We start from the raw sequence: 24,141 nt of genomic DNA on the forward strand, positions 1-24,141 counted from the left end.
GATTCGGAACAGGGTGAGGAAAATTCAGCAATAGCAAGAAAACCTGCAGCCTCTAAAGAAAACGTAACGGTTTTAATTCAAGGCCAGAGAAGAATCAAATAACGCCTCCATGTTGTCAGCTCAAAATCAGGACTTTGTATTGACAGAAGTGGCGACGGAAAGATTATTTAGTAAATTCCGCTTACAACTTCAAAATGATTTTAAAGATATGGTGCTGGATATTAAAAGTGAGTTAACCGCTATTGGAACCCAAGCAGATATCCTGGAGACACAAACGACCACCATAATTCAAAATTACAATGCATTGCTAGAGAACACTATGAAACTAGAGAAGGAACTGAAGTCCTACAAAAATAAAATTATGGATATGGAAGACATGGCAAGAAGGAACAATATGCGCCTGAGGGGGATTCCAGAGACCAAACTGTCAAGATTCTTATAGGAACTTATTCTAGCAGTAATGCCCAAAGCTACGAGTCTAGATTTAACAATTGACCACGCACATAGGCTACGGAAATCAGGTCGCGCTCCTGCCAAATCCCCAAGAGATGTAATCATCAAGGTCCATTTTTTTCCTATAAAAGAGGACTTTACACGTTCAATGCGCAACGCCACTGATCTACAGGGTAAATTTAAAGATATTACAGTATTTCCTGACCTATCCTCAGCAACATTGGTGAAGCGGAAAGAATTTGCTGATTTAACTGCAATTCTAAGATCTAAGAGCATTATATTTGTGGGGTTATTTATATTTAAAGATGGCAGTGCGCATATATGTCAGACACCAGGAAAGGCAAAGGAATTGTGCATCCCATGGGGCCTTCTGCGACAGGATACAAGGCTAGAAGGGGGCACCCCAATATGAATTGTGATGGCTTGGAAAACGGCCTAAAGGAAAGAAGATAATAGGACTAACATTAAAATAATAATAATAATAATAATAATTGCTCTCCGCAGTAAAGTGCGTTATGCTTGGTTTTTTTCCCCCTCTTCTTTCTGATGCTTAGTGACTAAGATCATTGCATCAGAAGTGCTTTCACTGATATGCGGAGTCCTGTGGTACAATAGGCCCTTCATAAGTGGTCATCACTACGAATTCCTCATAAATTCTTTCTGCTCTTTCTATCTTCTTTTTTCTTATTCTGTCTTAATGATGGAGAAGGTATTACATATTTGCAGTACTGATCTTCTATGGCCCTGAAGTTTTTGTCATTAAATGTCAACAGACTTAATGCACCACAAAATACATTTTTGACATGGAGGGAGATTGATCGTTCAGGATGTGGTGTTTTTTAATTATTTTTTTTACAAGAATCTCATTTGTTGAATAAAGACGTCTTTAGTTTTCAGACTACATCATATCCTGAAATATTTTCTCTAATTTCACTAGTAAAAAAGTGGGAGTGATAATTGGTATCAGGGAAACGATATCTCATGCACAGTCCTTTATACAGATGTTTATGGGAGATACATAATATGAAATTGTAAGATTCAAAACGTGGCATATAACCTAGTCAATTTGTATGCTCCGAACAAGGGTCAGCATAAATTCATAAAGGAACTAATTTTCAAGGTTAAGGAGGTTCAGATAGGTCATGTAATATATGCCGGAGACTTTAATATCATAGTAGAGGAGAAGCTAGATACTTCATGTAAAATAATACAGCAAGAAAGGGTATTAGAAGCCTGCTAGTCAAAACAGATCTTCATGACATGTGGAGATATTTTCACTGAAGTGAAAGAGATTACTCCATTTTACTCATCGAGACATGATACTTATTCAAGAATAGATTTTTTTTTTTTTTTTTGGTCCTTCCTTGTTATATAACATTAAGTCCTCTGAAATTGGAGTTAGAGCATGGTCGGTCCATGCCCCCATTACTCTACGCTTAGGTGGTAACCGCCCTTCTAGACCCAAAGCATACTGGCGCTTGAGGAATATTGTGATACAATTAGAGGAACCAAACATAACACTAGCTAATACATTGAAAACTTATTTTGAATTAAATTATTGTGGAAATATCTCTGCCCATACGTTGTGGTGTGCGCATAAAGTCGTAATTAGAGGGAAGCGCACACAATTGATGGCTCAGTTTAAAAAAAAAAAAAAAAAAAAGGAAGAATAATTCAATGAGTTACAAGAACATCTCTGCTGCCTAGAAGAGGCACATAAAGCCAACCCTCTACCCACGGGGTTAGCAGAGGTAAGTTTCACACGTTCCTAAATTAAATCGCTACAATTGGATGAATATACGGATGCCCTTCTGAAAACAAAGGCCAAATTTTATCTTATGGGTGATGAGGCAGGAGAAATTGTAAGCAATAGGCTTAACAACAAAAGGTCCTATAGAATATTGGCTGTCTGAAAGATGGCGCAGGCATTTGCAGGCGCAGGATTTTATCCCATAAGATATAGCAACTTCTTTTAGTGAGTACTATGGAAAGCTATATAATCTAGGGTGGCTGGACCCTCCTCCACATTAGAGGATATCAAAACCTTTGTAACATCTATTAAATTATCATATTAAAATTATGGCAGTCATTTTGGCCTCCCACATCAAGAAGGTGATTGGATGCTTAGTTTCTGGGGATCCAATGGGGTTAATGCAGAGAAACAGAATTGTGGACCTCATTGAGGTTGCGGCAACGGTTAACTGCCCTATTGTGTTCTTGTCATTGGACGCAGAGCAGGCCTTTGACAGAATACACTTGATCTACAAACAACATTGGAGAGGTTTGGCTTCCAGGGATTTATACTCAACACATAATGCAATTTCATAGCCATTTCTTTTGTAATTTGCACAATTTGGTATAAAATAATGATTTCATCAGCATTAATAGGATTATTAACCAGGCATGCTGGAAAATTCTGCCAAGTCATGTTTACTCTCAGCATATATGTGATTAGCTTCCAGCTGTATTATTTCACTGAAATGAGGTTGGAAGTGACCCAGCCTTTGGAAATTTTATTGTTTTTTTGTTTACTGTTTTACAGCGTTTATTATGCTGGTTAAAAAACATATATACGTTTTATAGTTTGGGTCATTACTAATAAGGTGATATCAATTACGTATACATTTTTTTTAAAAATCATAATAAAGCATTTTGTACGGTGGAAAAAATGTTCTTTTATTTTTTTTTATTTGGAATTCTTTTTCCTTTTTATTATAAACTTTATCTATTTTTTTTTTCTCTTTAGTCCCACTATCAGACCTCACTATTCAATTGTTTGATCACTTTTATAATACACTGCAACACTTTTGTATGGCAGTGTATTATGCCTGCCAGTGTAAAGCATTCTTTTAGGCCTTGACCTTTGTTAGGCCTCCAGCTATAGAAACCCGCGTCACAGGAGTGACGATGGGGTGACAGAGGGAGTCCCCTCCCTGTGAAACCACTTAGACGTCACGGTCGCTATTGACTGTGGTATCTAAGGGGTTAAACGGCCAGCCAGTCTAGCACCCGCTCTAGCCGGCATGGGACACCCGTGCTGGGGTTATGACACAGCTCCGCTGTGGTATATGTACCCTTAAAGACCGCAGTGAAAAGGTGTATGGGTGGTCATTAAGGGGTTAACACAAGATAACTCGAATATCACTGATGTTATCAGAATCTCCTTTAGCTATTGACCCCAGCATGGAAGAGCAGCAAAGTTTAATAAGAGTCTTTTAAAGATCGTTGTCTTAATATGGGTTCATCACCTCATCACTATTCACAAATGGAATACAAAATTGCGCTCCTCCAGAAGGAAGAAAATTTTCTGTAGTGCCACCTACAGGTGACATAATGTGTATGTCAATGACCAACCCTTTACAAAGCTTTGAAACATAACTTGACTTAATAGCCAAACCAGTGACACCATTTTGTACCTAGCCCTGTGTTGGAGTTATTGCTGATCATTTATACAGAGTAGGGTTGTTTTGGAGGAATTAGATGCCTTTGACGCAGCTCTTGGAAAATACTGGTTCTTCTTTCGGAGATCCAGGTCATGCTCCAGTTAGTTTAGAAAGCCAGTAAAAAAGAAGTTCACGGTTTAAATATGCAGCATACTAAAGTATGGATCTTTGTAAAATTCAGTTCATAGAAGCGCTGATATAATTTACAAATAAAATAAAATGTTATTAATTATAATAAAAAATAACCTGATAGGCAGGCATACTGTAGCGGAGATTGCGTGAAACTAACGTAATTTTCTATACAGGGGCCTACATTAACTATTACAGTCCTCCTATGAAGTATAGGTATGTATGTGTCATGACATCTTCACATTGGTGCAGATGTCCTTATATGGAAATTTACAATCGTATCAGTCCTGTATTAGTTAATGTATGTTCCTTCATGGGGACTACATAGCAAATACATTTGTTTTAAGCAGATGTCCTATTCTTTATTAGTACCCAGCAGACCATCCAACCACGTGCTAGTGAGTACCAATAGTCTGACATATTGGATTGCTAGGCATCTTGTCAGTCCTGAGATCTCTGAATTTTTACTGTATGTATGTAATTGTTCCTAGTGAATATAAAAGGTAGAGACAATTAAATGAAATAGTGATTATGGGAGTATACACTTTTTTCTGGATTTCCTGACAGTAAATCTATTGAAGAACACTATAGTCCACCTCTCTCCAGATTTAAAAAGCTGCTTCGAGTCCAGGGCTTTCAACTTAGCACAAAAACAGATAAATGGGTTGACCAGTTTAGAAAACCCTGTTTCATATCCTCATTAGAGAATTAATAGAGGGGGTTCCTTTGTTCAGGATATAATTTGGGGTTACTGGAGTCGGTCCCCTTTAAAAAAACAAAACACAATCATAGACCAAATAATGTGCAACCAGTTTAATTTTGACAGAACTGGGCATGCAGTGGCACAAGAAGTGTTGTGGTTACTATTACTTTAAGAGGCAAAGTATGATGTATGGCTCTGTCACAAGATTATAAATGCCCTATCTCCTACATAATCTGATCGGCGCTGTAGTGTAGATAACAGTGGTTTTTATTTTGAAAAATTATCATTTTTGAGCAAGTTCTAAACAATTTTAGATTTATGCTAATTACTTTCTTAATAGACAACTGGGCGTGTTTTTACTTTTTACCACCTGGGCGTTGTGACGAGAAGTGTATGACGCTAACCAATCCGTGACCCATCAGCATCATACACTTCTCATTGTTCCAGCCCAGCTTCTTTCACTGCACAGTGTGATTGTGTACAGTGTGATTGTGCAGTGAAACAGGCACTTATAATCTGGTGACAGAGCCTCTTTAAATGAGGTGCACACAAGGTGGCTCAATTTCTTAATAATACAAATTTACCGAACAAATTGAACACTGAAGTAGGGTTGCACGATGCATCGATATATTGATACTATTTCAAGGCCGTGCACCCTCAAACGGTTCAATACCGTTAATTTGTGTATTTCGATACTAAGCTGTGTGGCCGCCCAGCTTGTTATTGTAAAATGTGAATGTAGTAAGAGCGGGGCTGCGTAATACAGCCATTGCCACACTCTTGACAAGTGCACGTGCTGCACTGAGTGCCTGCCCTGAAGAAAGAGAACATGGCGGGCGCACTGCAAAACACCCCCATGTTCTATCTTCAGTGCTTGCGTTGCCACTTATTAGTGCAGCGCCGGCTGCATCACCTCATGCTGACAGCGCGTGCACACTTGTCAGAAGCGGGGCAATGGCTGTATTACGCAGACCTGCTCTCACCCGTTATTCCCTTGAGTGCTGCGATCAAAGTTGACCGCAGCATTTAAGGGGAAAATGAGAAGAGGGATGCCCCTTGGATCGCGTCACAGGGAATCCCTGTGATGTGATCGAGGGACATACCATATATGGGCAGACAACCCAGGGTCCATGGAAGGATCCCAGGGCTGTATGACCATATTTCCTGTCAGGGCATACATGGGTATGTCCTAACTACTGCCTGTGTACTATCAGTACACAGGCTAATGTACTGGCATATAGATATAAGTTTAAAAATAAAAAAGTAAAAAATATAAAGTAATGTTTAGTAAAAAAATACACACATGCATTTTTTACAATAAACAATAAAATAAAAGTCTCAATACATAAAATCTACACACATTTGGTATCGTCACGACCGTAATAACCACAACAAATTAAAGCATCATTTATGTTGTGTACGCTGTAAAAAAATGAAATAAAAACTGCTTTCTTTCACTAATTAATGTGAGGCACATGGTATGAATTTTAAACCTCCATGTGCCTCACATTAATAGTAATTAACCTCATCATGTACTTCACACATTAACCCAATGTTGTCCATTATGACTGAGACACATGATCGGGTTAATTACTATTACTGTGAGGCACATGGAGGTTCAAAGTTCATCACACCATGTGCCTCCCATCAGAAAATGGAAGAACTTTGTTTTTTTTTATTATTGTTGGCAAAGTATCGTTTTGGTATCGAGAATCGCAATACTACACATAGTATCGGTATCAAAGTCCAAATTCGTGACAACCCTACACTGGACAAATACGGAATCTTTCTTCCTCAGGTCCCTCATTCAGAATCTCAACTAGGTGGAGCAGATCGGGTTACAAAGGGGTCTCTACTTTTCTCTAACTCTGTCTCTCACCATGACTCTCAAGGGCTCAGCCCTCCCACTGTCTACATCACTCAGTCTAATCTAATTCAGGACGGCAATACCCAGCCACATCTCAGGCCTGCAGGGCAACCTATTCTCGCTATAGCTGTCTGACTAACCCACTCAGACAGGGATCCTCCTATATCATCAAAAGGACATAACTACAGCCTCCTCTGAGTTTGAGCATAGCACCGCCCACCCATCCACTGGTTTCCACATTGGACTGATTATCCCCACAGCTCCAGCAGACTCTCCAGTGCTAACCACTCTAGGCTGATGTTACTATTCAGTCACCCCCATTTCAGTTGCGACCTACATGGTATGTCTATAGTCCTACCCCTTCAACGGATAGACTCACAGACCACTAATGGTTACTTCCTTAGCTCACATCTGCTCTGATGACACATGCTCCAGACCTTGCTGTTAAAGCATTCACACTGCTCTCCACTCAGATAATCGCTCACAAAAGACACCTTTCCTCAGCTCCGCATAGGCCTTCCATCACGTCTCCCAACCTCCAGTCTCCCCACCTCTCCGAAGAAAAACAAGCTTGTTTCCACTGGATGATCCTTTACCGGCCTAGCACCACACACAGTAAGTCTGCACTCTCCCTGAATGGCCCCAAAGTTTTTTTATGGTCTCAAACTGTCTCACCTGACTGCATTGTGGTGCATATATATAGTGAACATCTCGAATAGTTCATCTTACGTAACAGGCATTAAAAAGGTTACATGAGCCGTCCATAGGCTGCAGATGGAGGTTACACAGTTCAGCTTCCTTACAAAAATTCTCATCTCTTGGCCAGAGTGGAGAGTGGTTTGAAAGAGTATCTCTCTCTTTGAAGGTCCTGTCCCACCCAGCATTACACAACCCATTGATCGGAAGAGCACTGTGTAATGCATAATTTCACCAGTGCTGGCACTGCAGAGGAATTTAAACACTTAAAGAGAATCTGTCACCTATTGAACTTTATTTATCCCTCACTGGCCGCTGCTATCAAAAGTTTGTTGCCGTCATCCCCTCTTCTAAACTCCTCCTCCGACTGTAAATAACGGTCTGCAAACATTTTGCTCATTTTATCGTAATAATCCGGTGTCCCTTAATCCGTAATAATCCAGAAGAGGACATCAATGCACAAGCGCAGGATTTTGTGTGCTGGGGGAAGGTGAGGAGCTGTCAATCAAAAGTAAGGAGGCGGGGTAAACCTGGAAAGACTTGAGGAATAAAGTTATGACTCTTTTCAAAGCGAAGATATGACTCTTTTCTGCTCATTAGCATACAGTGTGGGAACACTAAAAAACTGAATACTAAAGTTACAGAGCTGACTAAGAGGACAATTATAGGTTATATAGAAATTATTTTTCACCCACTACCACCAGGTATTGCTGGTTTAATAGGTGAAATGATAGTGACAGGTTCCCTTTAAGGCCCTATTACACTGGCCATTGATCGGGTAAACGAGCGTTATTATGAATGCTTGTTTCCGATCATTGCCCTGTGTAAACAGGCCGATGAACGAGCATACACTTGTTTATCAGCTGATCTGCTCTTTTATGCGAAATTAAAAATCATTGTTGTCGGCAGCACATCTCCCTTTGTAATGAGGGAGATGTGCTGCCGACATGATGAAAATGTATGGGGACGAATGATCGGCGTAGCAAATAATAGTCGTCTTACTGCCAGGTTTCCTACAGATTACAGCTGATCGCTGGGGGTCTAAGCAGGAGGACACTGATTAGTTTGGGGATCCCTTTTAAGATTAATTGTTGAGTATCGTTACAGAACAAGTTTTGTTTCAGCTGATAAAAATAATAGGCTTAGGCCTTATTCACACGAGTGGGTGTCAATTTGGCCTTGAAAAACGGCCATATTTCACGGCCGATTTGCATCGGTGCGGGACCCATTTTCACTGATCCCTCATGGATTTGAGTCTATTTAGCGATTTGTGAAAATGGGTAAAAACAGGAGATGTCCTATTTTTTCACAAGCAGTTTACACGGTCCGGTAAAAAAAAACTGCCGTGTCAATAGCCCCTTAGAAGTACATTCATTTTAATGCAGCCGCGTGACGGTCGTTAAAAAACCGTCCGTCACATGGCTGATTATCCCATTTGTGTGAATAAGGCCTTAGTGAAAACATTTCTTTCTGCAATTAGCAAAATGTACATAATTTCATTCTAGCTTTTACATAAAAAAAACTCTGCTCTGGAATTCCAACAGTGAACAGATACAATGTAAAGCTGAAGAGGAATTATTTGATTTGATCTAACTACACCGTGGCTGACTATAATGTAATACATACTGTGTGGGATGTGCCATTTCCCTTTTACCAAGACATAATCATGACCATAACTCAGCAGTCCAGATTGAGCACATTTCAGTTCCTGCTCCAAACTGTGCTCATTAAATCACAGTGTGTTTCTGAGTCTGAAATTGACTTTGTAAAACAAAACAGCACTGGGTCCATTTAAATTAAAGTCAGTGTTTCTCTGGGACCGAACCATTACTAAGGCCTCATGCACACGACCGTATTTTTTCCCACCCGTAAATACTGGCGTAAATACGGGTCCGGTGTCACACGTATTCGACCCGTTTTGCACCAGTATTTACGGACACGTGTCCGTAAATATGGGTCCGGTGTCACCCGTATTCCACCCGTATTTACGGGCACGTTTTTGGCTGCAAAATAGCACTGCACTAATCGGCAGCCCCTTCTCTCTATCAGTGCAGGATAGAGAGAAGGGACAGCCCTTTCTGTAATAAAAGTTAAAGAAATTCATACTTACCCGGCCGTTGCCTTGGTGACGCGTCCCTCTCTTCACATCCAGCCCGACCTCCCTGGATGACGAGACAGTCCATGTGACCGCTGCAGCCTGTGATTGACCTGTGATTGGCTGCAGCAGTCACATGGGCAGAAACGTCATCCAGGGATGTCGGGCCGGATGTCGAGAGAGACGCGCCACCAAGGCAACGGCCGGGAGACCGGACTGGAGGAAGCAGGAAGTTCTCGGTAAGTATGAACGTCTTTTATTTTATTTTTTTACAGGTTGCTCTATATTCTGATCGGAATTCACTGTCCAGGGTGCTGAAAGAGTTACTGCCGATCAGTTATTTCTTTCAGCACCCTGGACAGTGACTATTTACTGACGTCGCCTAGCAACGCTGCCGTAATGACGGGTGCACACACGTAGTCACCCGTCATTACGGGAGCTCCATAGACTTCTATGGGCTGTCCGTGCCGTTATTACGGCTTAAAATAGGACATGTTCTATCTTTTTCAACGGCACGGGCACCTTCCCGCAAGAAAACGGGAAGGTGCCCGTGGCCAATAGAAGTCTATGAGCCCGTTATTACGGGTCGTAATTACGACCCGTAATAACGGGAGTTTTTACGGTCGTGTGCATGAGGCCTAAAGCAGTATAAAATTACAGTTTATAAATGGAATGTGTGGACAGACACATTTTATACTTTACTAACTTGCATAAAAAAGATACGGTTACAAAGTGATTTTGGATAAAAGTCCTAGACCCTTAGGCCTTATTCATAGAAGTGTATTGCTCGACCATGTGCTGTCGGTTTTAACAAACTAGTCAATGGGGCTATTCACACAAGTTTTTTCAACGGAGCGTGTGTCCGTTGCAAAAAAACTCACAGCACGCCCTATTCTAGTCTGATTTTTGCAGACCAGACTTGCTCATTGAAGTCTATGGGTGCGTGCATGGATCAGTTGCTAAATAAATGCAGAAAAACTGATGACACACGGAACCCACACGGAGATTCATATGGATGGTCTTTTTTTGCAGGCCCAAAAACGGACACGCTCATGTAAAGGCCAACTTCTAAGACCCAACTGATCCAGAGGAAGAATAAACACACCCTTGAATGGTATAGACAAATTTGCCATAAAATGTAAAAACAGAATCTGAAATTATGACCTATCCACAGTATAGGTGATCATTTTCCGATCGCTGGGGGGTCCCATCGCTGGAGCTCCCACCAATCTAGAACCCCCTGTTCCTTCTAACTGCTTGACATCAACATTAAATAGCGAGACGGTCGAGCATGCGTACTGCTGTTCCATTCAAAGTCTTTGGGAATGACGGAAATAACCTAGTGCAGCGTTCGGCTGTTTCAGCTGTTTCCGTCATTCTCACAGACATTGAATAGAGCGGCAGGCGCATGCTTGACCACCGCTGCATTCAAGCCCCTCGCTGCTGGGAGTGCAGTGAGGAGGAATGGAGGTTATCAGGCAATTATTACCTATCCTGAGGATAGGTGATAATTTTGGATTCTGTAAATACCGCTTTAATTACAGTAAACCTTTATATTGTATTCTTCTAGAAATATGTCTAAACCCTTCTTAAATCAATCCACACTTTCGGCCATTACCAGTGAGAGCAGGTTACATAGTTTTACAGTTCTAGTAAAGTCTTAAAATCTTTAGATAAAATCGCATTTCCATTAACTATAAGTAGTGACCACGTTTTCTCTGTGAAGATATCATATCCTCCCCTGGATAACTACAGTACATTTAGTTTTGATTACATTTCTTCTTAACTGATCTTTTCCAAACCTCTAATTAATTTAGTCGCTCTTCTTTGAACTCTCCCTATGAAATGGTAGCCAAAAATGGACTGCATATTCAAGATGTGGCCGCACCAGTGTGAAGCAGTAAAAAAAAACGTACAAAAATTTAGAGAGCATACCTGTTTAAGATGTTGTCCCCATGTGATACCCCCTTCTTAGAATCAAGTCGCTGCCGGGATCCCCTGATTGCCACATGCCTAGCTTTTCAAACCAATAGCCTCTGCATAATTAATTTAGAATTACATAGTGCCCAAATAAATGGCAGATCGTGGTCACCCTGAGTTCACCAAAACAGGAACAGCTCTCTTTAGCTGCTCTGTGCTCTGGGTCATAGAGGTGGGTCCTGAGTGTGAAAAAACATACCCCCGCCCTGTGATATCTATATGAACTAATTATTAGGACAACCCTTTTATGCTAGTCATAAAGCTTCCCTTCACATGGGCATTCTAGTTACCTGCAGCTGTCACTGGGGAGGGGAAACTACAAATACAGTGGACACAATGAGCAATGGACTTATAAAGATGGGGCTTTATAACTTGTTAGGTATACCAAACCCCCTTTCCCCTTCATTACCTCACCACATCTCCCACAGACAACTCTTTTTTATTCTACGAAAAAGGTGATGGGTATAGTTACTAATATAGGTATACCATGGATCAGTACTCCAATATGCTACTAGAGTGTAACATGCACTATATTCCCAAGATAATGCATGATGATTGGGGATACAATAGAGCTGGCTCATTCTCCGAACACCCTAAATTATCTTTTACATTTATTGTACAGGTTGTAGTGAAGCCTAACTATACCTTTCAGGCGACACGAGAAATAACACTATACCTACCAATTATAAGACTTGTTTCCTGCATTTATCAGCAGTTTTCCCACTTTTGTAGGCTTTATTTCTAACTGTTAATTTTTCATGAGCTCCGCTCCAGAGAGGGAGGAGGCTAGCTGCTTCATGTCTGCTATACCAGAACAGAGAGAGAGGTGAATCCTGCTCCTCTATCTCTATCTATCACATATATAGAAGCAGCAGAAGTATGAAGGAGATTACACAGAAATAATGAGCAATGTAGCTTGGAATCCAGCACTGGGGTGATATAAAACACTTCTGCAGCATCGTCTCTGTGTGATTTTCATTTGTCTCCCTCCAGCAGCTCTTTCCCCCTCCCCTCTCCATAGACTTCTATGGGCAGCTGTAGCCTGATATCTCAGTGAAGCTTATAATCCCCCTCCTCTTTGCTCTATGGATTGTATAGGTGACTTCAGAGTGAGTGAACAGTTAAGAAAACAGATGGAGAAGAGGATAGGAGTCTATTAAGTGGAGAAAGGCATATTTCTGTAATAACATATATTACGAAGTTGCCTATTTTCGCTCGTACGATTGATTTATGAAAAAAATATGAATCACAGGCACTCTTTAAGAGGAAATACAGTATATGTATTATTTTATGATTTATTACTAATCATGTTTATAGTTTATTTTCTGTGTAAAAACATCATCTCTGGCAATCGCTATGGCTAGGGGAGATAATCAGGGGGCAAAGAAAGCTAGTGATCATTGCATCACAAGGGTTACAGCTTATCTACACGTAACGGAATCGCTGCAAAAAATTCTGTTGAAAGTAGCAGACTTTCTGCTGCAGCAAAATTGCACCATTTCCTGCGTTTTTGACAGCAGAAAATGGTGAGTGTTTTGCTGCATTTTTCACGCATCTCCTGTGAAAAACACAGCAATTCTGTCCACTCTCCGTAGCAGGAATTGACATGCTGCGGTTCGAAAAATACGCACCGCAGGTCAATTTCTGGCCGGAATTTTTACGCAGCTTGTGGATGAGATTTGATAAATCTTACCCACTAAGTTGCTACTGTATTCTGCTGCATATTTTCCGTCCGCAATTGTGGACGTAAAATACGCAGCAATTCCGCTACGTGTGGACGAGCCCTATAAATTCCAGTATCAGAGTTTTTTTCTGATTCCAGCCACTGCCGAGTAGTCTTTGATGTCAATAACAGCCACCCACGCCGCTTCCACAGGTGGTTGCGCAATCAGAAACGCTGTGCCCACTTGATCGCAGCACTTTAGACCTACATATGTGCTGAAGAATTATGTGTGAGCAGCAAAAAATAATAGAACATTTTCAGTTTCCATGTAGAAGCCTGGACAGGTTATTGCTTCCATTAAGTTGCATCCTGATTTTATTTGCTTTTTACCAATAAACACAGAACTAATTTTATGCCCAACAACACAAAAATATGGACCTAGTAAAAATCTGCTTTTAAACAACACTATAAAGGATAATTAAACATTCGTCCAATTTGGTGTAATATACTCATTAAATTTAATTAGCAATCACTGAACACAGTTTATTCCCTTTCTAGCAAAATCTATGCAAATGAAGTACAAAAGATAAAACATGAATACCAGTTAAATTTCAACATTGAGAGTACAAAAGGTAAGCGTTAATGAAAATACTAAGATTAAAGTAAACTCTGTATCTCATAAAAGAGCTTGTGTAAATGTTATATAAAAATGAACCATTCATCTTAAAGCAAAATAGATATTTTACATGATATGAGTCTCTGTTCTCACCTTGGGCTCCGTTCATTATGGTTTGTATTGCTTTTTGAGGTCAAGAAAAGCATAGTTTGCTACATTCTAACTCGCTGTCTAAAAGAAAAAGACCAAACCTGACAGATCCATCAGAATCCGTTAGGATGATTTATAACGGTCATGGCTCCATTTATAGCAAAAGCCATGTGAACAGACTCTTTGATTTCCTAATTTCACAGCTAATGCTATATTTTAAAGACAATGTGTATTAAATTTTAGTTTTGTTAACCCCTTCCCGCTTTGGCCACTTTTCACCTTCCTGACAGAGACTCATTTTTTAAATCTGACATGTTTCACTTTATGTGGTAATAGCTTCGGGTTGCTTTTACCTATACAAGTGATTCTAAGATTGTTTTCTCGTGACACATTGAACTTTGTTACTGGCAAAATTTGCTTGATACATTCAGTATTTAATTGTGAAAAACACCAAAATGTAGCAAAAAAATTGCAAAAATTAGCATTTTTCTAAATGTAAATGTATCTGCTTGTAAGGCAGGAATTTATTCCACACAAAATTGTTGCCAATTAACAGCCCCCATATGTCTACTTTAGATTAGCATAGTTTTTTTTAACATACTTAAATTTTTTTTTGATGTTACAAGGCTTAGAACTTTAGCAGCAATTTCTCAAATTTTCAAGAAAATTTCAAAAGGCTATTTTTACAGGGGACAGTTCAATTGTGAAGTGGCTTTTAGGGCCTTATATATTAGAAACCCCCAATAAGTCACCCCATTTTAAAAACTTCACCCCTCAAAGTATTCAAAACAGCATTTAGAAAATTTCTTAACCCTTTACACGTTTCACAGGAATTAAAGCAAAGTAGAGGTGAAATTCAAAAATTTCTATATTTTTTTGCAGAAATTAATTTTTAATCCATTTTTTGTAACAGAAAGTTTTACCAGAGAAACGCAACTCAATATTTATTGCCCAGGTTCTGCAGTTTTATGAAATATCCCACATGTGGCCCTAGTGTGGTAATGTACTGAAGCACAGGCCCACATAGAGGATTTTGGGCCTCCTTTTTATTAGAATATATTTTAGGCACCATGTCAGGTTTGAAGGGCTCTTGCGGTGCCAAAACAGTGGAAATCCCCCAAAAGTGACCCCATTTGGGAAACTACACCCCTCAAGTAAATTATCTAGCTGTATAGTGAGCATTTAAAATTAAAAAAAAGTAGGTTTAGCTAATTTTTTCTCATTTCCACAAGGACTAAAGGAGAAAAAACACCACAATATTTGTAAAGCAATTTCTTCAGAGTAAAACAATATCCCACATGTGGTCATAAAGGGCTGTTTGGACACATGGCAGGGCTTAGAAGGGAAAGGGCACCATTTGGCTTTTGGAGCTCAAATTTAGCAGGAATAGTTTGTGGAGGCCATGTCGCATTTGCAAAGCCCCTGAGGGGCGAAAACAGTGGAACCCCATCCACAAGTGACCACATTTTGAAACTACACCCCTTGAGGAAATTATCTAGGGGTATAGTAAGCATTTTGACCCCACAGTTTTTTTTTGCAGAAATTATTGGAAGTAGGCCGTGAAAATGAAAATCAAAATGTTTTCAAAGAAAATGTAGGTGTAGCTATTTTTTTCTCATTTCCGCAAGGACTAAAGGAGAAAAAGCACCGCAACATTTGTAAATCAATTTCTCCTGAGTAAAACAATACCCCACATGTGGTCATAAACGGCTGTTTGGACACACGGCAGGGCTTCGAAGGGAAAGAGCGCCATTTGGCTTTTGGAGCTCAAATTTAAGTGACTCCATTTAGGAAACTACGCCCCTTGAGGAATTAATTTAGGGCAGGGGCGTAGCTAAAGGCTCATGGGCCCAAAGCAAAGGTTCTTCTTGAGCCCCCCCCATGAACTTCTCATGGCCGACCGCCTAAGTGGCCCAACGATGTAGCACTAGCAACTAGGGACGTCACAAAAGTCTTGAAACACCAGGGGAAATAGCCCCAATACATATACCCCCCCCAAAAAAAAAATGTGTGTGCGTGTATGTATATGTGTATATAGGAGACAGCATATCTATAGCACTACGACCCTATAGCTATGGATAGGATTATATACAATGGCTCGACAGACAGTATCACACATGATAGGATTGGATACAGTGGCTCAGCAGATCGTATCACACAAGATAATATTAGAAACAGTGGCTCAGCAGACAGTATCACACATTATAGGATTAGATACAGTGGCTCAGCAGACAGTATCACACATGATAGGATTATATATAGGGCCTAGCTCGCTGACATTGCGTCTCCAGCGCTGGACGCAGGAAAGGTAAGAATAATAATTGTTTTGCTTTTTTATGTGTTACTAATTATTTTTGTGTGTTTGTGTGTTTTTACAAGTTCGGATGTTGGACTACTTCGGATTCGAGGACTACTTCGATAACGGCGTTTTTTTTTATTCTCAATAAAATGGATAACGAGGGTTGCGTGTGGAATTTTTATTTCAATAAAATATTTTTCCTATGTCTTTGTATTTTTCTAAACTTTATTAATACTGCCTTATTAATAGCTGCTGGCTGATTGACAGCGTCCATTACTAAGGCAGGGCTTAATGTTGGACATGGAGAGGCTATCACTAACCCCCATTATTACCCCGGTAACCACCACCACCAAGGATACTGGCAAGAGCCGGGTACGATCCAGTACCTGATCATCTGTAGTGATGGCTGGTCAGTGGCGTGGCCGCAGGCTGGTATTATTAGACTGGGAAAGCCCAAAAACAGTAGCCTTTCCCACCCTAGTAATGCTAGCCTGCTGCTGTGTTTTATCTGGCTGGTTATAAAAATGGGGTTATATAAACCAAGCCTCGTCTTAGTAATGGACGCTTTCAATCAGTCAGCAGATATTAATAAGGCGGTAGTAATAAAGTTTAAAAAATATACAAAGAAATATAAAAAACTGGTTTATTGAAATAAAATGTAACCACACAACCCTCATTAACGATTTTATTGATAATAAAAAAAGCCGTCATCGAAGTAGTCCTCGAATCCAACGTAGTCCAACAAACGAACCTTTAAAAAAACCACAAAAAAATAACATTAGTAAGGGCCTGTTCACATCACCGCTGCCCTTCCGTCGGAGATTTCTGTCGGGTAACCCCTCAACGGAAAGGCAAACTGAAACCTCAGCTTTCGTTTCCCTCACCATTGATCTCCATGGTGATGGAAAAGTTGCTAAAGGTTTTCGTTTGTCACCGTTGTGATAGGGTTCCGTTGTTTTGACGGAATCAATAGCGCAGTCGACTGCGCTATTGGTTGCGTCATGGACAACGGTGTCAAAGGGAAACCTTTAGCAACTTTTCCATCACCATGGCGATCAATGGTGAGGGAAACGGAAGCTGAGGGGTCAGGATGCCATTCCGTTGAGGGGTTACCCAACAGAAACCTCAGATGGAACCCCTCAACGGAAGGGCAACGGTGATGTGAACGCAGCCTAACACATATGGTAGGCTTAGATACAGGGCCCATGTGCATGTGTGATACTGTTTGTTGGACCCTGTATCTAAGCCTAAGGTACGCTTAGAAACAGGGTTCAGCAGACAGTAGTCTTATACAGTATAATATTACTGTCTGCTGGGGCCCTGTATCTGAGCCTACCACGTGGTAGGCTTTTAAAGGGGTTGTCCAGTCCCTTAACATTGATGGCCTATCCTGAGGATAGGCCATCAATAGCTGATGGGTCGGGGTCTGACTCCAGGAACCCCCGCAAATCAGCTGTTTTGAAGGGGGTGCAGTGCTCATACAATCACTGCTTCCCCTCATTTTCCTTGCTTGCTCACACACACTGTGAATAGCTGACATGTCCGTGTCGGCCATTCACAGTGTGAGAAAGTCCCCCGGAATGAAGGGGAAGTAGCGCTCGTACGAGCGCTGCACCCCCTTCAAAACAGCTGATTGGCGGGGGTTCTGGGAGTTGGACCCCGACATATCAGCTGCAGCAGACAGTGGTATTAAACTTACTCTACTCTTCGGCCACAGCGGAGGTCCTGGCTCCATCCAGGGTCAGGATGTAGTGCGCAGCGCATAGCGTTGTGACGTCATGCGCTGCGCACAGTGCTGTGACGTCAGGACCGCCGCTGCGCTCCGGAAGGAGGAATGTATGTACTGTCAGTTACTATAGTAACAGGGGGCCGTGTAGTTTATTACATAGGCTCCAGTTACTGTAGTAAATTTTCAATGATGTGGAGTAGGGGGCCGCGGGTCCCCTGGCTTCGGGGCCCAGTCGCAATTGCGACCGATGCGACCCCTATAACTACGCCACTGATCTAGGGGTGTAGTGAGCATGTTGACCTCACAGGTGTTTCAGATTTTATTAGAATTGGGCAGTGAAAATAAAAACAATCCTTTTTCGTCATTAAGACCTAGCTTTAGCTCAAAATTTTTAATTTTCTCAACAAATAAAGGAAAAAAAGAACCTCACCGTTTGTAGAACAACTTCCCTGGAGTACGGAAATACCCCATATGTGGGCATAAACTGCTGTTTGGGCACATGGCAAGGATCAGAAGAGAAGGAGCGCCATTTGGCTTTTGGAGCACAGATTTTCTGGATTGGTTTCTGGTCGCTATGTCGCATTTGCAAAGCCCCTATGGGACCAAAACAGTGGAAACCCCCCAGAAATGACCCCATTTTGGAAAAAACACCCCTCAAGGTATTCACCTAGGGGTGCAGTGAGCAAGTTAACCCCGCAGGTGTTTTGCAGAAATTAGTGTGCACTTGACATTGCAGAGTGAAAATGGGATTTTTTCCCATAGCTATGCCAATATGTGGTGCCCAGCTTGTGCCACCATAACATTACAGCTCTCTAATTATTATGCTGTGTTTACCGGTTTTAGAAACACCCTACATGTGGCCCTGATCTTTTTCCTGGGCATTCGACCAGGCTCAGAAGGGAGAGAGTACCATGCGAAGTTGAGGCCTAATTTGGCGTTTTTCAAAGTATTGGTTCACAATTCAGAGGCTCTGATGTGAAATAATAAAAGAAACCCCTAAAAGTGACCCCATTAAACTACACCCCTCAAGGCATTTATTAAGGTGTGTAGTGAGCATTTTCACCCCACGGGTCTTTTCCATAAATTAATGCGCTGCGGATGGTACAAAGTAAAGATTTTAATTTTTCCCTAGATATGCCATTTCAGTGGCAAATATGTCATGCCCAGCTTATGCCACTGGAGACACCCATCCCAAAAATTGTTAAAAGGGTTCTCCTGGGTATGGAGATGCCATATACGTGGAAGTAAACAGCTGTTTGGGTTCAGAAGGGAGGGAGCGCCATTTGGCTTTTGGGGCGTGAATTTTGCTTGGTAGTAGTTTTGTTTAGAGTTTTACTGCTATTTCAGATTATAATATAGGGATACATATAATATGTGCGGAGTACATCAGGGGCAAAGTCAGGTGGTATAATAATGGGGTAAAAAAAAACAATAAAATAATCCATAGATGTGTGTAAGGGCAGATTCAGACGAACGTTGCGTTTTTGCGCGCGCAAACAACGCTGCGTTTTGCGTGCGCAAAAACCATTTGACAGCTGCGTGTGTCATCCGTGTATGATGTGCGGCTGCGTGATTTTCGCGCAGCCGCCATCATAGAGATGAGGCTAGTCGACGCCCGTCACTGTCCAAGGTGCTGAAAGAGCTAACTGATCGGCAGTTAACTCTTTCAGCACCCTGGACAGTGACTATCTCCTGACGTCGCGTACCGGAATTTTTTTTACCGGGTTCGGCCAAAACGAGTTCGGCCGAACCAGGTGAAGTTCGGTTCGATTGTCCGGGTTCGCTCATCTCAAAGACACTCCATTTGGATGTTTGGAAACCGAAAAGCACGTGGTGCTTTTCTGGTTACATTCATCCTTTTGACAGCTGGTGCGCTGTTTCAGTCGGTTCGCACACCCATTGACTTCAATGGGTGCGTGATGCGCGAAATACGCGAGATATTGAACATGTCGCGCTTTTTGCGCAGCTGACAAACGCTGCGCAAAAACCACGGACTGTCTGTACTGGCCCATAGACTTGTATTGGTCTGTGCGTGGCGCGTGAAAACCACGCGGCCTGCACGGACCGAATACACGTTCGTGTGAATCCCCCCTTACGACGTGAAGCAATCCTTTCTGCAAATGCCGGTGTCGCACTGATAAATGGTGACCTTCCTTATCCCCGTTTTGGTCCACAATCTGTTTGGCGAATTTTGCTGGGAAGTGTTGTCCTGGTATAATATGGGCGCCCTCTCCTCCAGCAGATATGTTTGGGTCCTAGCCTTCCTGGTTCTCTAATGTTAGGGCCTTGATAATTCGCCTCTTGAAACAGAAGAAATGTACCTCTCGGGCCTGCACAACTGCATATTTTTTATTTCCTGACTTATTGGAGCCTTAAAGAGGCTCTGTCACTACATTATAAGTGGCCTATATTGTACATGATGTGATCGGCGCTGTAATGTAGATTACAGCAGTGTTTTTTATTTAGAAAAACTATCATTTTTGACGGAGTTATGACCTATATTAGCTTTATGCTAATGAGTCTCTCAATGGACAACTGGGCGTGTTTTACTTTTTGACCAAGTGGGCATTGTACAGAGGAGTGTATGACGCTGATCAATCAGCCTCATACACTTCTCTCCATTCATTTACACTGCAGATAGCGATATAGCTATATCGCTAATTGCAGTCACATAAACACACTGTAACGTCACTGCAGTGTCATGACAATGAATATACATTACCTCCAGCCAGGACGTGATGTGTATTCAGAATTCTGACCACTTCTGTAGTGTCTGTGTGAGAGAACAGCACAGCGAGATCTCGCTGTAAATGACAGTTTACAGCATAATCTTGCGAGACTACACCTGCTATGCTGTAACTCACAGAGACGTACAGAGAAGTGGTCAGGATTCTGAATACACGTCCTGGCTGGAGGTAATGTATATTCATTGTCAGGACACTGCAGTAATGTTATATTGTGTTTATGTGGCTGCAGATAGCGATATAGCTATATCGCTATGTGCTGTATAAATTAATGGAGAGAAGTGTATGACGCTGATTGGTCAGTGATTGGTCAGCGTCATACACTCCTCTGTACAACGCCCACTTGGTCAAAAAGTAAAACACGCCCAGTTGTCCATTGAGAAACTCATTAGCATAAAGTTAATATAGGTCAAAATAAAAATAAAAAAACACTGCTGTAATCTACATTGCAGCGCCGATCACATCATGTACAAGATGGGGCACTTATAATGTGGTGACAGAGCCTCTTTAACTAACTTTATTTTTTAATAGACGTAGTGGCATGAGGGCTGTTTTTTTGCAGGACGAGCTGTAGTTATTAGGGTATGTTCACACGCAGTTTGAAAACACTGCGTGTGAACATACCCTTATTGGTACCATTTTGGGGTAAATGCGATTTTTTGATCACTTTTTATCCTATTTTATGGGAGGCAAGGTGACCAAAAAACAGCAATTCCAGCATAGTTTTTAGTTTTGTTTTTTTTACAGCGTTCACCATGCATTATAAATTATATGTTAACTTTATTCTGCGGGTCAGTACGATTGGTATGTTTTACAACTTTTTGCACAGTAAAAAGATTTTTCTAAAAATAGTCTTATTTTCTGTCGCCATGTTGTAAGAACCATAACTTTTTAATTTTTTCATCGATGGAGCTGTATAAGGGCTTGTTTTTTGCAAGACGAGCTATAGTTTTTATACGTACCATTTTTGGATACATCTGACTTTTTGATCACTTTTTGTTTAAATTTTTGTAGGATAAAGTGACCAAAAACCAGAAATTCTATCATTGTTTGCTATGGGTTTTTTTTTTACGCTGTTCACGGCGTGGAATAAATAACATAATATTTTTATAGCTCAGGCCTTTACGGATGTGGCGATACCAAATATGTATTTTTTATTTATTTTTTTCAATAATAAAGGACTTGATAAGGGAAAAAGGGTGATAGTGTTTTATTTTATGTACTTGAAACTTTATTTTACAACTTTTTTTTTTTTTAATTTTTTTTACACTTTTCTTTAGTCTCACTAGGGGACTTGAAGGTCCAACTGTCAGATTTTTTTTCTAAAACATTGCACTACCTATGTAGTGCAATAGAAAAATACAAAGAATAAGGAGTCATACACTATTAGAATATAATTTGCCAAAGGCATAGAAAAATAAATTTTATTTGACAATACAGGTTACATATAGATTATACCCCTTGAAAAAGCTATCCACGCGAAACGCGCGTCGGGGTCTCTCCACATTTGGAAAGTTACCAGGATCAAAGGAACCACATGGGTTAGTAACGTTACTTGCTGTGCCCTATATTGATTCACTCCTTCTTGTATTTATAACTACACTCTGGGAAGATCTGTGTGCCTTACTTAGGCTTAGTTATTTTGAACTTACTGTTTGACGCTTTGCATACATGCAAGCATGGCTTGTGCCATTGATGATACTTACCTCATATTCTGTTTTATATTAACACTACTATGAGCTTGGCTGTACTTGTGATACGATCTATTTAGATACCGTACCTTGGTTTCTTGCCTTGTGTCATTCATTGCTATCATCTCTTCCTCTCAGAAACAGTTCACATTATATCTTCTATTGGAAGTTTTTTCTTCCTTCTTTTGTGCTATATAGGAGTGGTTCCTCTTTGTTCTCCTACGTTATTGGGAGGTATACAGTTGTCTGATTTGTAGTCTACTTTTTAATCTATATGTAACCTGTATTGTCAAATAAAATTTATTTTTCTATGCCTTTGGCAAATTATATTCTAATAGTGTATGACTCCTTATTCTTTGTGTTTTTCTAATGTATTTTGGAGTTTCTATTCTGACATTGGGGAGGTCTAATTCTGCACATGCTGGTGACTTAGCCCACATAATAATTTTCCCTGTTGAGACATATGTTTATACTATGTAGTGCAATGTATTAGATGTGTCAGTCATTCACTGACAGCAAGCTGACTAGGCTTCGCCTCCGGGCAGGTTCTAATCGGCTTCCGTAATGGCAGAGCAGAAGGCCATTGTTAGGACTCCTGTTGCAATAGCAGCAGACGGCAGCCCTGTGATTGCATGGCAGGGCTCCCGATCTGCTACCAACCTCTAAGATGCGGCGATCGCTGCATCTAAGGGGTTAATGGCAGGAATAGGAGGTAGCTCCGGTTCCTGCTGTTACAGGTATATGTCAGCTGTAATATACAGCTGACATCTACTGTTGATGACGCAGGCTCCACTGTACTAGGCACATCAGGAGGCTAGTGTTAGGCCTCTATTTGTCTTTGCAGCCACCGGCAACCTGGCAATTTCATTCCTGGGGTGCCGATGAGCTGCAAACCCCTTAAATGCAGCTATCACTTTAGATCGCAGCATCTAAGGCGTTAATGGCAGGAATCGGCGCTAGCGCCGGTTCCTGCCATTACAGGTGGATGTCAGCTGTAACATACAGCTGACATCCACCACTGACGATATCGGCTCAGCTCCTGAGCCGGCTCCATCTTGCCGGCGGCTACAGAAGCCTTTTATGCCCCGCCTCCGGGCAGGGCCTGAAAGGCTTCCATAATAGGCATACCGGGATGCTAGTGTTGGGCCTCCAGTTGCCTTTGCAGCCACCAGCACCCTGGCAATTTCATTGCTGGGGTGCTGATGAGCTGCAAACCCCTTATTATTCAGTCACTATGTGGTTATGGTGTGGCGGTATTATTCAGTAACAGTATGGGGCTATTATTCAGTCACTATGTGGTTATGGTGTGGGGGTATTATTCAGTAACAATATAGGATTATTATTCAGTCACTGAATAATCATAACCACATCATAACCACATAGTAACTGAATAATACCCCTATACTGTTACTGAATAATACCCCCACACCATAACCACATAGTAACAGTATAGGGGTATTATTCAGTTACTATGTGGTTATGATGTGGCAGTATTATTCAGTATCAGTATGTGGGTATTATTCAGTCTATGTGGTTATGGTGTGGCAGTATTATTTGAACCTTATATTGTGTTACTATTGGTAATATCCGTCTTATAATAGTGAGTTGTGTTCAGTAACAGTATGCAGGTAATATTTCATCTGGTGAATACCTATACGAGTATAGACCATTGGCATGCGCCAAACAATAATGCGTCCACACAAATCATAAAGCAAATATCAATACCTATACCAGACTGTGAAGACTACTAGTATATCCAGAAAATGAAACGCACATAGCACAAGTCATGTACCATGACAATATAAAATAAACTTTATTGAAATATACATTACACATTGGCCATCAAAATATAAAAACAATATAGCACACAGTTAAAAAGGAGA

This window comes from Rhinoderma darwinii, chromosome 5, assembly GCF_050947455.1.
Source record: "Rhinoderma darwinii isolate aRhiDar2 chromosome 5, aRhiDar2.hap1, whole genome shotgun sequence".
NCBI lineage: Eukaryota > Metazoa > Chordata > Amphibia > Anura > Rhinodermatidae > Rhinoderma > Rhinoderma darwinii.